Source organism: Oryctolagus cuniculus, chromosome X (genome assembly GCF_051225735.1).
Source record: "Oryctolagus cuniculus isolate XC-2025 breed Fujian yellow rabbit chromosome X, ASM5122573v1, whole genome shotgun sequence".
Lineage (NCBI taxonomy): Eukaryota > Metazoa > Chordata > Mammalia > Lagomorpha > Leporidae > Oryctolagus > Oryctolagus cuniculus.
This window is the reverse complement of record NC_142888.1, coordinates 119,311,923-119,327,472: the sequence shown is the minus strand read 5'-3', so window position 1 is coordinate 119,327,472 and position 15,550 is coordinate 119,311,923. Positions and strand designations below refer to the sequence as shown.

At 41.0% G+C, this 15,550-nt stretch overlaps 1 long non-coding RNA gene across 1 annotated transcript in view; it reads left to right on the top strand.

Annotated features, from left to right (window-relative positions):
* The window catches only part of LOC149119738 (uncharacterized), a 158,103-nt gene extending 144,814 nt beyond the window's left edge, over positions 1-13,289 (top strand). Inside the window, exon 2 of the long non-coding RNA XR_016227809.1 lies at positions 12,892-13,289. This is a non-coding gene — a long non-coding RNA (uncharacterized LOC149119738). The remainder of the gene's footprint in view (positions 1-12,891) is intronic.
* The last annotated feature ends 2,261 nt before the right edge of the window (positions 13,290-15,550 follow it).

Here is a 15,550-nt window from a genome sequence, read left to right as displayed (position 1 = left end):
CTTTTGAAACAAAATGGATATAGTTGGAGACCATTATGCTTAGTGAAATAAGCATGTCGCTCCCCCTCTTCGCGGAGGAACGACACAGGACCCTGCGCTGTTCTTTTGTCTGCTCGGCCCTCCCTGGGTTTGCTGCTGGTTCTTCCCGGGTTGGCTGCCGTCCCTTCCACCTCCGTGGAAGGGCGGTTCCTCCTGGCCACTTTCCCCACTTCCGCAGGGGAGCGGCACACCGCCGGCCGGCTCTCTCGGGGGCTGCACAGGTGTTTCTTCAGATAGATGTTCCTCTTAGATGTTCCTCGTGCATGTTGTCTCTCTCCTCCTTTATAGTCCTCTTCCACCAATCCCAACTTGGCTGCCCACACGCCGAGTGCGCTGCTCTCCTCCAATCAGGAGCAGGATCAGCTCCTGGAGGTCATCACTCAAGTTGGCAAGAGGCAGCTGCGTAGAAGCTGTTTCCTCCTCTCCCAGCGCCATATTGTGGGAGAGCAGATGCATAGAATAAGTCTTAATTCCAGTAACTTAGTCTAGTCCGAGTTGCTCCCCACAGATCCCCCTTTCTTTTTATTTTTGGCGTTGATATGCACCTGTGTTCGGTGCCCCGTGGCACACACTCTGCTCTGCTTGCTAGAGTTGCCCACAGGTGCTTACAAGCCCTACCAATCAGGCAAACCGAATCCGGGTCCTCTCTTCGCCATGTTGTGAGGAGGTTTTTAGGCGCTGATGCATGCCTGTGTTCGGTGCCCTGCAGCGCATGCTCTTGCTCTGCTAGAACTGCCTGCAGGTGCTTACAAGCCCTACAATCAGGCAAACCGAATCCAAGCCTTCTCATTGCCATCTTGTGGGGAGACTTATTGATGTTAATTCCTGCCTGTCTTCGGTGACCTGCGGCGCATAAGCTGCTAGCCGCCCGCAGGTGCTCACCACCTCCCTAATCAGGCAGACCGAATCCAAGCTCTCTCATTGCCATGTTGAGGGGAGGCCTTATTTTTCCTCTATTTCTCTATCTCCAGGCATTCCTATCTCTCCCATTTTACTTCTATCTGCCAGCATTCCTATTTCTCTCATTTTACTTCTAAACTTCTGTTTCTCTTATCCCTGTGGCTTCCCGGCGCCTGCCCCGAGGCTGCTTCTCGGCGGCTTCCCGGCTCTGAGCCGCTTCAGCCCGTGCTTCTCTCATCTGCGCGGCTTCCCGGCTTCGCGCGCCCGCACCACGGCCTCGCACTAGCCCCGCGTTCCCTATCTATTCACGCCCCGTGCTCTCTCTGCACGTGGCGGCTTCCACGAGTCACACAGCACAGCTCACGTTTCCGCCACCGGTATTCAGTCCAAGTTCCCCGGGCTAACCTGGCGAATTCCAACCTGGCGGCCCACGTCTCTGCCTCTGGTTCCAGATTTTCGCCTTTTGCTCCCCGGGCTGACTTGAAGAATTCCAAGATAGCTTACGTCTCCACCTCGGCCTGCACTCGCGGCTTCATCCTCCCTAACATTTTTCTCTACCCGGTATGTTTCCCCAACTTTTCTTCCAACAACAATATTCCCCTCTCATTTCTCCCGGCTTCTCCCCACAGTCCGCATCCGAGTCCAAGCCTCCTCCAGGTTTCACTTTCGCTTTCAATCTCCTAGCTTCCCCGCCATAGTCCGCATCCGAGTCTATGAAAGCTTTCACTTTCACTTTCAATCCTAACTTCTTTCCCACAGTCCATATCCGAGTCTATGCCTAGGCTTTCAATAACTTCTTCCGGCACCTTCTCCGTCCGGCCTTCCCCCAGGCTCCCTGCTAGTCTCTCTCTCTGATATTTTCCCACTTCTTCCCGTTTCTTCCCTCCTAAGTTTCCCATCCGAGTCACGGCACCATTATGTCGCTCCCCCTCTTCATGGAGGAACGACACTAAACCCTGCCTAGGCTTCATATCCGAGTCACGGCACCATTATGTCGCTCCCCCTCTTTGCGGAGGAATGACACAGGACCCTGCGCTGTTCTTTTGTCTGCTCGGCCCTCCCTGGGTTTGCTGCTGGTTCTTCCCGGGTTGGCTGCCGTCCCTTCCACCTCCGTGGAAGGGCGGTTCCCCCTGGCCACTTTCCCCACTTTCGCAGGGGAGTGGCACACCGCCAGCCGGCTCTCTCGGGGGCTGCACAGGTGTTCCTTCAGATAGATGTTCCTCTTAGATGTTCCTCATGCATGTTGTCTCTCTCCTCCTTTATAGTCCTCTTCCACCAATCCCAACTTGGCTGCCCACACGCCGAGTGCGCTGCTCTCCTCCAATCAGGAGCAGGATCAGCTCCTGGAGGTCATCACTCAAGTTGGCAAGAGGCAGCTGCGTAGAAGCTGTTTCCTCCTCTCCCAGCGCCATATTGTGGGAGAGCAGATGCATAGAATAAGTCTTAATTCCAGTAACTTAGTCTAGTCCGAGTTGCTCCCCACAAAGCAGTCACCAACAAGACAAATATCACGTGTTTTCCCTGATTTGTGGTAAATAATATACAGAGTACAAAAAAGTAATGTATATGAGGAAAATTGACATATTGAAATTTGATTATTTTTTGTAGCCCATGTCTATATTCTTGAGGATCAGTGTTTTTTTTACTTACCACTTATTGAATTCTTTATTCATTGGAGGGTATGCTTGCAATTATAAAATAAATTGAAAATTTGTCATTGTAAAAATTAAAAGAGAAATAAAAAAGGGAGGAGGAAGGGGTGGAAGCAAGTGAGGGAGGGAGGGTAGGGAGGGAAGTATCATTATGCTCTTAAATCTGTATATGAAATACAAGGAATCTGTTCCCTTTATATAAATTAAAAATTATAAAAACAAATTAGAGAGGAGATTATGGGATTTGAGCTGCAGAACAAACATTTATTAAAAGTATTCTGGGGCTGACCCTGTGATGTAGCAGGTTAAGCCTTCACCTGTGGCACTGTCATCCCGTTTGGGTGTTGGTTTGTGTCCTGATGGCTCCTCTTCTGATCCAGCTCTCTGCTATGGCCTGGGAAAGCAGTAGAATATGGTCCAAGTGCTTCAGCCCCTGCACCCATATGGGAGACCCCAAAGAAGCTCCTGGTTCCTGGCTTCATATCAGCCCAGCTCCAGCTGTTACAGCCATCTGGGCGTGAACCAGCAGATGGAAGACTCTCTCTCTCTCTGCCTCCCTCTCTCTCTCTCTCTGCCTCTTCTCTCTCTGTGTAACTCCACCTCTCAAATAAATAAATACAATCTTTAAAAAAAAGAAAGAATAAAAATGTTTTATGGGCCAGGTTCTGTACTAGGCACTGATCACTCACAGCTAAGAACAAGACGGACATGATCCCTGAGCTTATGGAATTTATGTTAAAATCAGGACTTCAAGATTTGTTGGGGGAGATTAAGCAGCTTGGAACATTTTGATTATGTGTTTACTGTGGAATATTTACATTATATTTACATTATAAGCTACATGAGAAAGAACTTTGTCATGCACTTTATATCCTCAACAACAATAAATTTAGGCACGTACTAGGTACTTGGTAAGATTTATTAGTAAACTAATACAAAAGGTAGTTATTATTATTAATATTATTATTATCACCATTTTTTACTTATGAAGATTATACATGATCACACTGAAACAAAGTCACTAGAATTGGTCTTAGTGAACTCTTGAGATTCAATGAGGACATTGTTATTGTTCAATGCTTTTAATATACAAATTAGTGACTATTAGATTTGCATATAATTTTTGCACAAAATTTAGATATTCTTGGGAAATCATTTCCAGTGCACATTTTCTTCATATAACATATCTTTAACATCATCTTTCACCAAGCACCACACTAACTGCTGGTAATGCAATGGCAAATAAGTTCTCTATCTACCTACAAGAAGCTTCCAGTTCTCAAATTAAAGGGTTGACATCAAGAACATGGTTCAAAAGAATATATAAAACATATAAAAACAGAAAAAATAGATAGTAATATATGTATTATACAAGAATTATGTATATTATTGTTTATTTCCATGCAGTGTTTGCAATTTTCAAGTACAAAATATAAAATCACTCTATTTAAAAAATGTATAAAATTTCTTCTTCCAGACATCTGGATATAATAGAAAAGCGTATTCAAATATGTCCTAGTAGAAGTGCAGGGAAGGCTGGTTTTCAATATTCTAAAATGCAGTTTCATTATTTTGGGTAGACTCAAGATTCATCATAATGAGCTCAAGTTAATGGACCAAGTCTTTAAGTAAAGGTAACAGCATTGATTAATGAAAATGATGAAGTGGTCTTATATTTTTGCACCAGCTTGTTAAAGATGTACAAATGATGAAAATGAGGAAAAGTGCTCAGCTTTCAAAATGGCTATGTATGCAAGCTTTTCCATAACCTGTAATATGGTACAAATAATTTGTTCTGTTTTAACAGCAAATCCCAATTCAGTTACTTGAATAGGGACAGAGTATGGAGAGAATAAACACTTACTGTAATGAGCTCTATGAAATGGATTAAATTTGTGGCTGTTCAAGATTTTTGTGTATGGGGCTGGCGTTGTTGGCATAATGGGCTATGCCACCACCTGTGACACTGACATCCCATATTGGCACCAGTTCAAGTCCCAGCTGCTCCACTCAGATCCAGCTCATTACTAATGTACTGGGAGGGCAGAGGAGGATGGTCCAAGAGATTGGGCCCCTGCATCTATGTGGGAAACACAGATGGAGCTCCTGGTTCTTGGCTTCAGCCTGTCCCAACCCCTGCCATTGCAACAATTTGGGGGCCGAATCACAGATGGAGGATCTCTCTCTCTGTCTCTCCCTCTCACTCTCTGTTAACACTGCCTTTCAAATAAATATTTTAAAGAAAGAGTTTCATGCAATTGGCCTTGAGAAGTGAAGTCCAAAAGATAATATGAAGATACGGTCATGTATGATTTAAAAGAAAAACTTAAAATTTATCAACATCAGAATATTGGTGATTGAATAGGGGTGGAACTCTGTTAATCAACATTGATTGACAGTTTTATACTATGTGAAGTCAACAGATTTTTCCTATAAAGGGGCAAGATAGTAATCTTTTAGCTTTGTGGGCTTTATAGCCTCTGCCCCACGTACTCACTTCCACTATTGTAGTACAAAAGCAATCACACAAAGTACATGAATGAATGCTTGTAGCTCTATTCCAATAAAAATGATTGACAAAAATAAGCAGTGGGCCTGATTTGGCCCATGGGCTATGGTTTGCTGACAATCACTATTGTTGAAAGATATATTCGACCCTAAATGTTTCCTTTTTTCTCTTTACTTTCTCTCTCTTTATAAAGAGAAGAATTTCATGAAGATGAAGAAAATGTAAGAACAAAGACATCAAGATTATCTACTACAATATCTTTTTCACAGGGCACAAAAGTGGTTTTACTAAGTCTTGCATCTTTCCACCCAGCATAGAGCCTGGAGCCCAGTATGCATCCTATCAGTATTAGTGGAGTTTAATTGTTTGTTTCCTTCCCTAATGGTAATTAGGTGATATTTCATTTCATCTGGATCTTCTTTACTGTTCTCGCCATTGTGAAAAAAAAAAAAAGATTTAACGAGTACACATGAAAATAGTGTGCTATATTCTGTGCCACGCATGGTAAGCAGACATCCTGCCTCAGTTGTGATATCACTTATGAAGTGACAGGATCTCTTAATAAAGGTACTATTAATTTTCTAGAATCTCTATCAAATACATTCCTTTTTTTTGGTTTTGGTTTTGTTTTTTTGACAGGCAGAGTTAGACAGTGAGAGAGAGAGGGAGACAGAGAGAAAGATCTTCCGTTGGTTTACCCCCCAAATGGCTGCTATAGCCAGCGCGCTGCGCCTATCCGAAGCCAGGAGCCAGGTGCTTCCTCCTGGTCTCCCATGCAGGTGCAGGCACCAAGTACTTGGGCCATCCTCCACTGTCTTCCCGGGCCACAGCAGAGAGCTGGACTGGAAGAGGAGCAACCGGGACAGAATCAAGCGCCCCAACCGGGACTAGAACCCGGGGTACCGGCACCGCAGGTGGAGGATTAGCCAAGTGAGCTGCGGTGCCGGCCTATCAAATATATTCTTAACATAGTTCATACACTATACTGAAGACTCTGCTGAACCATGGTTTACCTGAATAGCCTGAACCATTCCCTCTACCTAGTTAACAGTGAAATAATCCCTGGAAAGTCTTGTCAAATGGTATATGATGGATGCTTATAAAATTCATGAAAATACACATATGACAAAGTATGCATGGATTACATTTTTTTGCACCAAAACAAATGTTTCTTATATTCCCATTTCTTCATGAACTTTTTGAAGAACACTTGTATTCCTATGTCAAAGTCCATGTGAGAGTTGAAAGAAGCAAAAATTAAACAGTATATCCAAATTTTATTCAAATAGAACAAAACCTATGCTGATTCACTTACTAAAAAAATTTAACAAAATATTTTAACTAATGATAAAAACTTCAGTTAGTAGTTAGCTTCAAGTTAGTTTGAGTTCATTGCTGGGGATTTGAACAGTGACAGTTGTGATGAGAAAACAAAAACTAGACTAAAAAGGCACCATTAATACACTGCACTTATTTTGCACAGGGGCATTACTTATTGGCACACTTAAGAAAGGGGAGTTTCTTTTTTTTCTAAATGCATTCTTTAAACAGCTATTAAAGAAGATGTGAAAATAAGGTGTCAAAAACACTGTCTTACATAATGTAAAGGGGGATGAGTAAAAAATAATACTCATAAAGCACCAAATTTTAATGAAAAAAAGAAAATCTATACTAGATGCAATAAAGAGGTAAAGACTACAGAACTCAAAAGCAGAATGTGAACAATAGGCTAAGCAACTTTAAGACAGTGTAGAGACACTGAATGAGAAAATGGCAATGATGAGATTGGTTTGTAGACTTGGACAAATGCTGGTGCATGGTATTCCTGAAGAGACAAGAAATGGAAGGGAAGCAGTCTATTCAAGAATAACTTTTCTGAACTGCTGAGTAAATACCTTGGAAAATTTCATCATTCACCAAGAAAAAACAATAAAAGGCATTAATATCTAGACATTATAGGCAAAGTATTTTTGAAATACAAGCATAAAAATACCTACAATCATCTAAGCAGGAACACAGATTTATCTTCAAAGGAAAATGAATCAAGATTTTCTGAAACGTCTCATCTAAAACACAAAATAGAGAAAATGATGAGGTGATGTCTATACCCCATGGGAGACCAGGATAAGTACCTGGCTCCTGCCATCGGATCAGCACGGTGCACCGGCCACAGTGCGCCGGTCGCGGCGGCCATCACAGGGTGAACCAATGGCAAAGGAAGACCTTTCTCAATATCTCTCTCGCTCACTGTCCACTCCATTTGTAAAAAAAAAAAAAAAAAAAAAAAAAAAAAAGGTAAAATATTGCAATCCAAGAGCTTCTTATACAACTGAAAATTTAAAACAAATGAAAATATATTATCCTGTAGAATTTATAAAATAATTTTCAGTTCTAGTAAAAGCAATTGACCTATGAAAAAAATTAAGAATTCCAGAAAGGGGAAAGAATATAATAAATTTACTGGGTAGTATTAATTAGCAAATTTAACGCATCCCTTGTAAATTTTATCACAAAGCCAATGACAAAGACAAATCTGTTTAAATATTATATTCAAAAAAGAAGACAAATGAAAGATCTCTACGAGTGAGATCCCAGTGGAAAGAACTGGCCATCAAAGAAGGAGGTATCTTTCTCTGAAGGGAGGGGAGAACTTCCACTTTGACTATGACCTTGTCTAAATATGATCAGAGTCGGTGAACTCAAAAGGCTTCCATAGCCTTGGAAACTCATGACTAGAGCCTAGGGAGATTACTGACACCATAAACAAGAGCGTCAAATTGCTAAGTCAACAACAGGAGTCACTCTGTACTTACTTCTCATGTGGGATCTGTCCTTAATGTGTTATCCAATGTGAAGTAATGCTATAACTAGTACTGAAACAGTATTTTACACTTTGTGTTTCTGTGTGGGTGCAAACTGATGAAATCTTTACTTAATATATACTAAATCAATCCTCTGTATATAAAGATAATTGAAAATGAATCTTGATGTGAATAGAATGGGAGAGGGAGAGGGAGACGGGAGGGGTGCGAGTGGGAGGGAAGTTATGGGGGGGGAGCCATTGTAATCCATATACTGTACTTTGGAAATTTATATTTACTAAATAAAAGTTCAAAAAAATTTTTCTATTTACTTGAAAGGCAGAACAAGGTGAGGGTGAGGAGAGACAAAGAGAGAGAGAGCTTCCATCCACTGGTTCACTCCCCAAATTGCTTCAATGGCTGGGGTACTCCAGGCCAGGTCTGGGCCAGACTGAAGTCAAAAGCCAGGAAATGCATTTAAGTCTCTCACATGGGTGGCAGGGGCCCACGCACTTTGGCCTTCCTCCATTTCTTTCCGAGGCACATTAGCAGGGAGCTGGGTCAGAAGTAAAGCACCCAGAACTTGAACCAAAGTGTAGATATGGGACGCTGGGTCACACATGTCCTTAATCCACAATGCCTAACCCTATTTAAATATTCTTGAAGAGCACATATAATATAAAAATGTCTGTTCTTTTATAATAATGTTGTAAACCTGTTGAAGTGAAATGGACACTATGAGAAACAGTGACTTGATCAGCTCTTGTCCTGACTCTTGATGTACAATATAATACTTTATCCATTTTAGTATTTGTTTTGTTTTGTTCTAGTACTATTGGTTGAACTCTGTAATTAATACACAATTATTCTTAGGTGCTTAAATTTTAACTGAAAAGTGATCCCTGTTAAATATAAGAGTGGGAATAATAGAGGAGGAGATGTACAATTTGGGACATGCTCAATCTGACTTGCCCCAAATGGTGGAGTTAGAAATGTGCCAGGGGGTTCCAATACAATCCCATCAAGGTTGCATGTACCAATGCCATCTCACTAGTACAAATGATCAATTTCAGTCCACAATTGATCACACTGATAGGTCTAAGAGTCAAAGGGATCACATAAACAAGTCTAGTGTCTGCTAATACTAGCTGATAGAATCAAAAAGGGAGAGAACGATCCATCATGGAAAGTGGGATACACAGCAGACTCATAGAATGGCAGATGTCCTAAATAGCACTCTGGCCTCAGAATCAGCACTTAAGGCATTCGGATCTGGCTGAAGAGCCCATGAAAGTATTTTAGGCATGGAAAGCCAAGACACTCTGGCAAAAAAAAAAAAAAGGCAACTAAATGAAAGATCTCTGTGAGTGAGATCCCAGTGGAAAGAATGGGGCCATCAAAGAAGGAGTTACCTTTCTCTAAATGCAGGGAGGAGAGAACTTCCACTTTGACTATGACCCTGTCGGAATAAGATCAAAAGGCTTCCATAGCCTTGGCAACTCATGACTAGAGCCTAGCGAGTTTACTGACACCATAAACAAGAGCGTCAAATTGTTAAGTCAACAACAGGAGTCACTCCAGGGTGCAAATCGGAGGGAAATTATGGTGGGGGGAAAGCCATTTTAATCCATAAACTGTACTTTGGAAATGTATATTTACTCAATAAAAAAAATAAAAAATAAAAAAAAAAAACTGGTTCTAATATTCTGGATTCTAGTTACCTAGGTACTTGGTTTGAGAATCTTGTTATTGATGAAAATTCAGTTAAATGAAATATGCTGTTTTTGCTTGGTTTTTCCTTTGAGTCCTCTACTGGCTCATACTGCTCTACCCAGATATTGAATTATGGATATTTTAAGACTTGGTCTTAACCTCTTTCTCTTTATACTATTTGCATATACAATTTTGTCTACAATCACAGCATTTATATATTAAAAATATTGAGTTCCTATGATGAAATAATGATAAATTTGACTATTACATATAAGAACTTATTTTTCTTTGAAAGACTTCACTAACTGTGGGGAGCAACTGGGAGCAACTCGGACTAGACTAAGTTACTGGAATTAAGACTTATTCTATGCATCTGCTCTCCCACAATATGGCGCTGGGAGAGGAGGAAACAGCTTCTACACAGCTGCCTCCAGTTCAACCAATAAACTGTAGGACCTGCTCCTGATTGGAGGAGAGCAGCGTACTCAGTGTGTGGGTAGCAGAGTTGGGATTGGTGGAAGAGGACTATAAAGGAGGAGAGAGACAACATGCACCAGGAACATCTAAGGGGAACATCTATCTGAAGGAACACCTGTGCAGCCCCTGAGAGAGCCGGCCGGCGGTGTGCTGCTCCCCTGCGGAAGTGGGGAAGGTGGCAGGGGGAACCGCCCTTCCACGGAGGTGGAGGGACGGTAGCCAACCCGGGAAGAACCAGCAGCAAACCCGGGAAGGGCCGAGCAGACAAAAGAACAGCGCAGGGTCCTGTGTCGTTCCTCCACGAAGAGGGGGAGAGACAACTAACTACCAGGAGATATGTATGATTCATTTAGTAAATGAAGAATTGACATACAGGATATAAATAAATCAAGTCAATAAATGGAGCCAGTGCTGTGGCACAGTAGGTTAAATCCCCAGTATGCAGCGCCGGCATCCAATATGGGCGCTGGTTTGAGTCCTGGCTGCTCCACTTCAGACCCAATTCTCTGCTATGGCTTGGAAAGCAATAGAAGATGGCCCAAGTCCTTGGGCCCCTGCACCTACGTGGGAGAACTGGAAGAAACTCCAGGCTCCTGGCTTTGGATCGGCGCAGCTGCAGCCCTTGCAGACAACTGGAGAGTAAACCAGTGGATGGAAGACTCTCTCTCTCTCTCTCTCTCTCTCTCTCTCTCTCTGCCTCTCCTTCTCTCTCTGTGTAACACTGACTTTCAAATAAATAAATAAATCTTTAAAAATAAATTGATTCAATAATAAAATGAGCGACAGTTCAAGAGAAGAAAAAATGGGCCAAAAATGTAAACCAAAGAGTAGAAATTTTAATAAAGGAATGGATAATAAGTTGAGGTACATCCACAATATACAGGGATATGAAGAAATTGTTCAAGAATGACATTGTACATGCTAACATCGTTTGTTTCCAAGATATGTGATATATGACAGGGGTCTCCAGAAAGTTCATGTCAAAATAAAATTTAAAGGTAATGCACATTTTTGTGAACTTTTTGAATATCCCTTTTATATAATATATTGTGACTTTGCATTAAAAATTTCTCACAGAAAAGAAATCCATGTGTTTTTTACATTGTGTGTGTATGTGTGTGTTTATAATTTGACATCAGAACCCTCCATGGCTACCAAACTCCTCAGATGATGAAATTTCTTATAGAAAATAGTTTAGTATTTACATATTTTCTCTGACATATTTTAAATCACTCCAGATTACTTATAAATGCTGTGTAAATGGTATGTAAATCGCTGTTACACTGTATGTTTAGAAATGATAAAGGAAAAAAGTCTATAAATGTTCATTACAGATGGCTTTTTTTGTCTGAATATTTCCTATCCCATGTTGCTTGAATCCGTGGATGCAGAACCCATAGATATGCAGGGTCAACTGTATGCATATAAAACTCTGTAAGCATCATTCTCGTAGTCTTACAATTTATTTCTTGATTGAGCCAATAACACTGTTATTCTTTTTCTTGTGGTTCTTGCTTCCTAGCATAACTTTATGCCCCCTCTTTCAGTCCATATTTCTTAGGTCAAAACTCACCTCCTCAGCTTTCCTCTGGCAACCTAAAATAAAGTATTAACCCACTTAACCACTATTGTTTCCTGTTCTGCCTTTGTAGCACTCACGTTTAAGATTTTTTTTTTTAAATTGTGTTTTTTTTTCCTCCTGAGTAGGAGTTCGCAGAAAATCCCGGCTTAGTTTAAACCTCTAACAATCCCACGTGTAACCAAGCTTCAGAAGACCAGTGCTTTGTCCCTTCTGTCTTTCTTCTCCAGATAAGCAGCCTCACCTTCTTCCATTATCTCAGAAAATCATTCTACTCGGAGTAGTCCTCAGGGTTTTTTTTTTTTTTATTACTCTTAGATTTTTACATCTCAAAACCGAGTAGATTGTAAATTACCATTGAGCAAAGTGAAGATACTGTCTCATTTTAGACACCATACTCTCATTTCTGCAGCCAAAGATAGTATTTGTTCTTTGGAGAAATGACACAAATTATACTGTGACTCATCCTGAGTTTGCCATTGACATTAAAACCAGATGTCTTCTAAAGCGCTGCTCCCAAATGACGCCTCCCAATGTGGATGCATACATTTAGTTTTGATCTGAAGGATGTAGATTTACAACAATTTTTATTAAATTTCCTTTTTGATATATTCTGTCCAACATCTTAGCCTGACAATATATTTTTGGATTCTGATTCACTTGTCTGAAGTACTTGTTCTCCCTTATAACTTTGCATTATCCCTGAATTTGATGAGCGAATGCCCAAATATTTTATCTAAGTCACTGGTAATAATAAAATAACTAGGATAGGGCCTGTGTTAGAGTCCTGTAACATACAATTAGATATTTCTGTCCTGTGATGTTACAGTAAAAACAGGTATAATTCTATCATTTAGAAATCCAGGTATGACTATAATTCTTCATGTGATCTACACTGTTAGAAATCTGTTCTGAATGACATGATAAGGCTCATATGTATTTTCTTTGCTGTAGCTCTTGAAATATATAATAATAAAAATATTTTTCATAACCTTTATAGATATTGGGTTCTTACTATGGGCTACACAATATCTTAAGTATTTTTTAGGAAATATCATCATTAATGCTTTCTAAAACCTGAAAGATAACCATGTATTCAAGTTTTCAAGTCAAAAAATTTGAAGCTAATTGAGAAGAAACTACAAATACTCTGAAATAACATTGCTGTGAAATCATTGACGTTTTCATGGCATATAAATTAAAATTAATAATATTTTGCAGGGCCTGCACTGTGGCACAGCAGGTTAACGCTGTGATCAGAAGTGCCTGCATCCCATATGGGCACCGGTTCAACACCTGGCTGCTCTACTTCCAATCCAGCTCTCTGTTGTGGCCTGGTAATGCAGTAAAAAGATGGCACAAGACCTTGGGCCCCTGCACCCATGTGGGAGATCCGGAAGAAGCTCCTGGCTCCTGGCTTTGGATCAGTGCAGCTCCGGCCGTTGCGGCCAATTGGGGAGTGAACCATCGGATGGAAGACTTCTCTCTCTCTCTCTGTCTCTCCTTTCTATGTATAACTCTGACTTTCAAATAAAATAAATAAATCTTTAAAAAATAATATTTTCCATTTAACATACTGTAAACATAATTTGAAAATAAAAGAATGCTTCCTGAAATAACAGTTATTCCTATTTAAATATTCAATTGTTGGGGCATAAGAACATGAAGCATATGGAATAAGTTAGAAGAGACATGATTGACTCATTCTAAGGAAATTTTTTATCATTTGTAAAAGTCCATAAAAAAAACCAACACTCAACTATCTCAGGAGTTCTAGCAAGTAATCTACACCCCATTCCAATTTAATGCTTATAATACCATGAAGCAGATGTTCTTTTCTCATGAGACTTCAGTGTAAATTTTATCTCCTCTTGATATTTACTGTCACCAACTCAAAATTTTTAAAGGGTACCCTCTCTGTCATCAGCCATCCATGGCTTATCGGTCAATGCAAAGCAGAAGTAGGGAAGCTCCATTTGGGATGTGAGAATGTGAGGACTGCACCATGTGGAGCTAACAAGAATTGTCCTTGAAGAGCATGAAAATGTAGAAATACCACTTTCCTAAAACCTTGTTTTATTAACCTTTATCAAATGCTGAGAAACTGGAACTTGATGGAATTTTTTAACTTCCCTGTCAGCAGCAAAAGGGTAATGCTTGTTGTGATTGCTGTTTGGCAAAACCTGGCCTCTCTTTCCAAAAGGTCTCAAATTAACTTCATTCACAACGGATTTTAAAGCACAATGATTAGGACTTTTTTTTTTAAGTTGGAATTTGTGTCATCCGTGAGGATGATTTTTTGATCTTGACATAGAACAATTGATGAATGTTGGTCAATAGCTGGCTCACTGTTTATTACTGTTGAGTTAATGCAGAAAGTAGCAGGGAGGTCATGCAATGCAACTGAATTGAAAGAATACCATGCAGTTGAAATGAAAATGATGAAATTCCACTTTTCTCTTGTATTGATTCATTGGAAAAGAAAAAAAACTACATTCACTCATGACATGCATTGAGTAGCCACCCTGATGTTGTGTTAGACTGGTGAGGATGGTTAAGATTATGATGATGAATGAAATATGCTATTTGCTTGTATACATTGTATATTGAGGAAGACAAATATGGAAATGTACAATTCCAATAAAACATTGCAAATATTCTAATACAAATATGAATAGGACTAAAGGAGTAAGCAACTCTGCTGGGACTGATGGGTAGGACGCTTCAAAAGGGGGATACGACATTTGATCTTCTTTTTTATTTTTGTGACAGGCAGAGTTAGACAGTGAGAGAGAGAGAGAGAAAGGTCTTCCTTCTGTTGGTTAACTCCCTAATGGCCGCTACAGCCAGGAGCCAGGTGCTTCTCCTGGTCTCCCATGCAGGTGCAGGGCCCAAGCAGTTGGGCCATCCTCCACTGCACTCCCGGGCCACAGCAGAGAGCTGGCCTGGAAGAGGGGCAACCGGGACAGAATCCGGTGCCCCAACGGGGACTAGAACCCCGGGGTGCCTGCGCCGCAGGCAGAGGATTAGCCTAGTGAGCTGGAGCGATGGCGGTTTTTTTTTTTTTTTTTTTTTAGGCATTTGCTCTTAACTTTGAAAAATGAGTAAGCTTTCATCACTCACCAAACCTAGATGGGGAAGGAAGAGAAAATTCTTTAAAGAAGAAGGAAAGACATCTAGCCTTGTTTGACTTGTTCATCAGGTATGTGGAGGAGAGTAAACACTGCATTAACTATAGTTGTAAACGAGGATAATGTGGAAAGGTGGCCACATACTTCAGAGATGAAAGGAAAGCGAAAGCACCAAGGGATTTGGGAAGATCAGGACGTAATAAAATGAGAACATGCTTTGAAATATGCAAGTAGAATTTTTTGAGGATAAAAACACTCCAATTGTCATTTAATGAAAGGAAGTAATTGACCAAGCAATCAGATTAAGCTCAGCACGTCATGTTTGCAGTTAGGTTAGAATATGAGTTGATGCTCATGTAGGCCCTTATGGAAGCCGATTGAAGAGGAGACGAGAGATTTTAAGTGATGATTAATTATGTAGAAAGACCGCATATTAGAGATGAGCACTACTAGCCGGCACCGCAGCTCAATAGGCTAATCCTCCACCTTGCGGCGCCAGCACACCGGGTTCTAGTCCCGGTCGGGGCGCCGGATTCTGTCCCGGTTGCCCCTCTTCCAGGCCAGCTCTCTGCTATGGCCCGGGAGCGCAGTGGAGGATGGCCCTAGTGCTTGGGCCCTGCACCCCATGGGAGACCAGGATAAGTACCTGGCTCCTGCCATCGGATCAGCAGGATGTGCTGGCCGCAGCGGCCATTGGAGGGTGAACCAACGGCAAAAAGGAAGACCTTTCTCTCTGTCTGTCTCTCTCA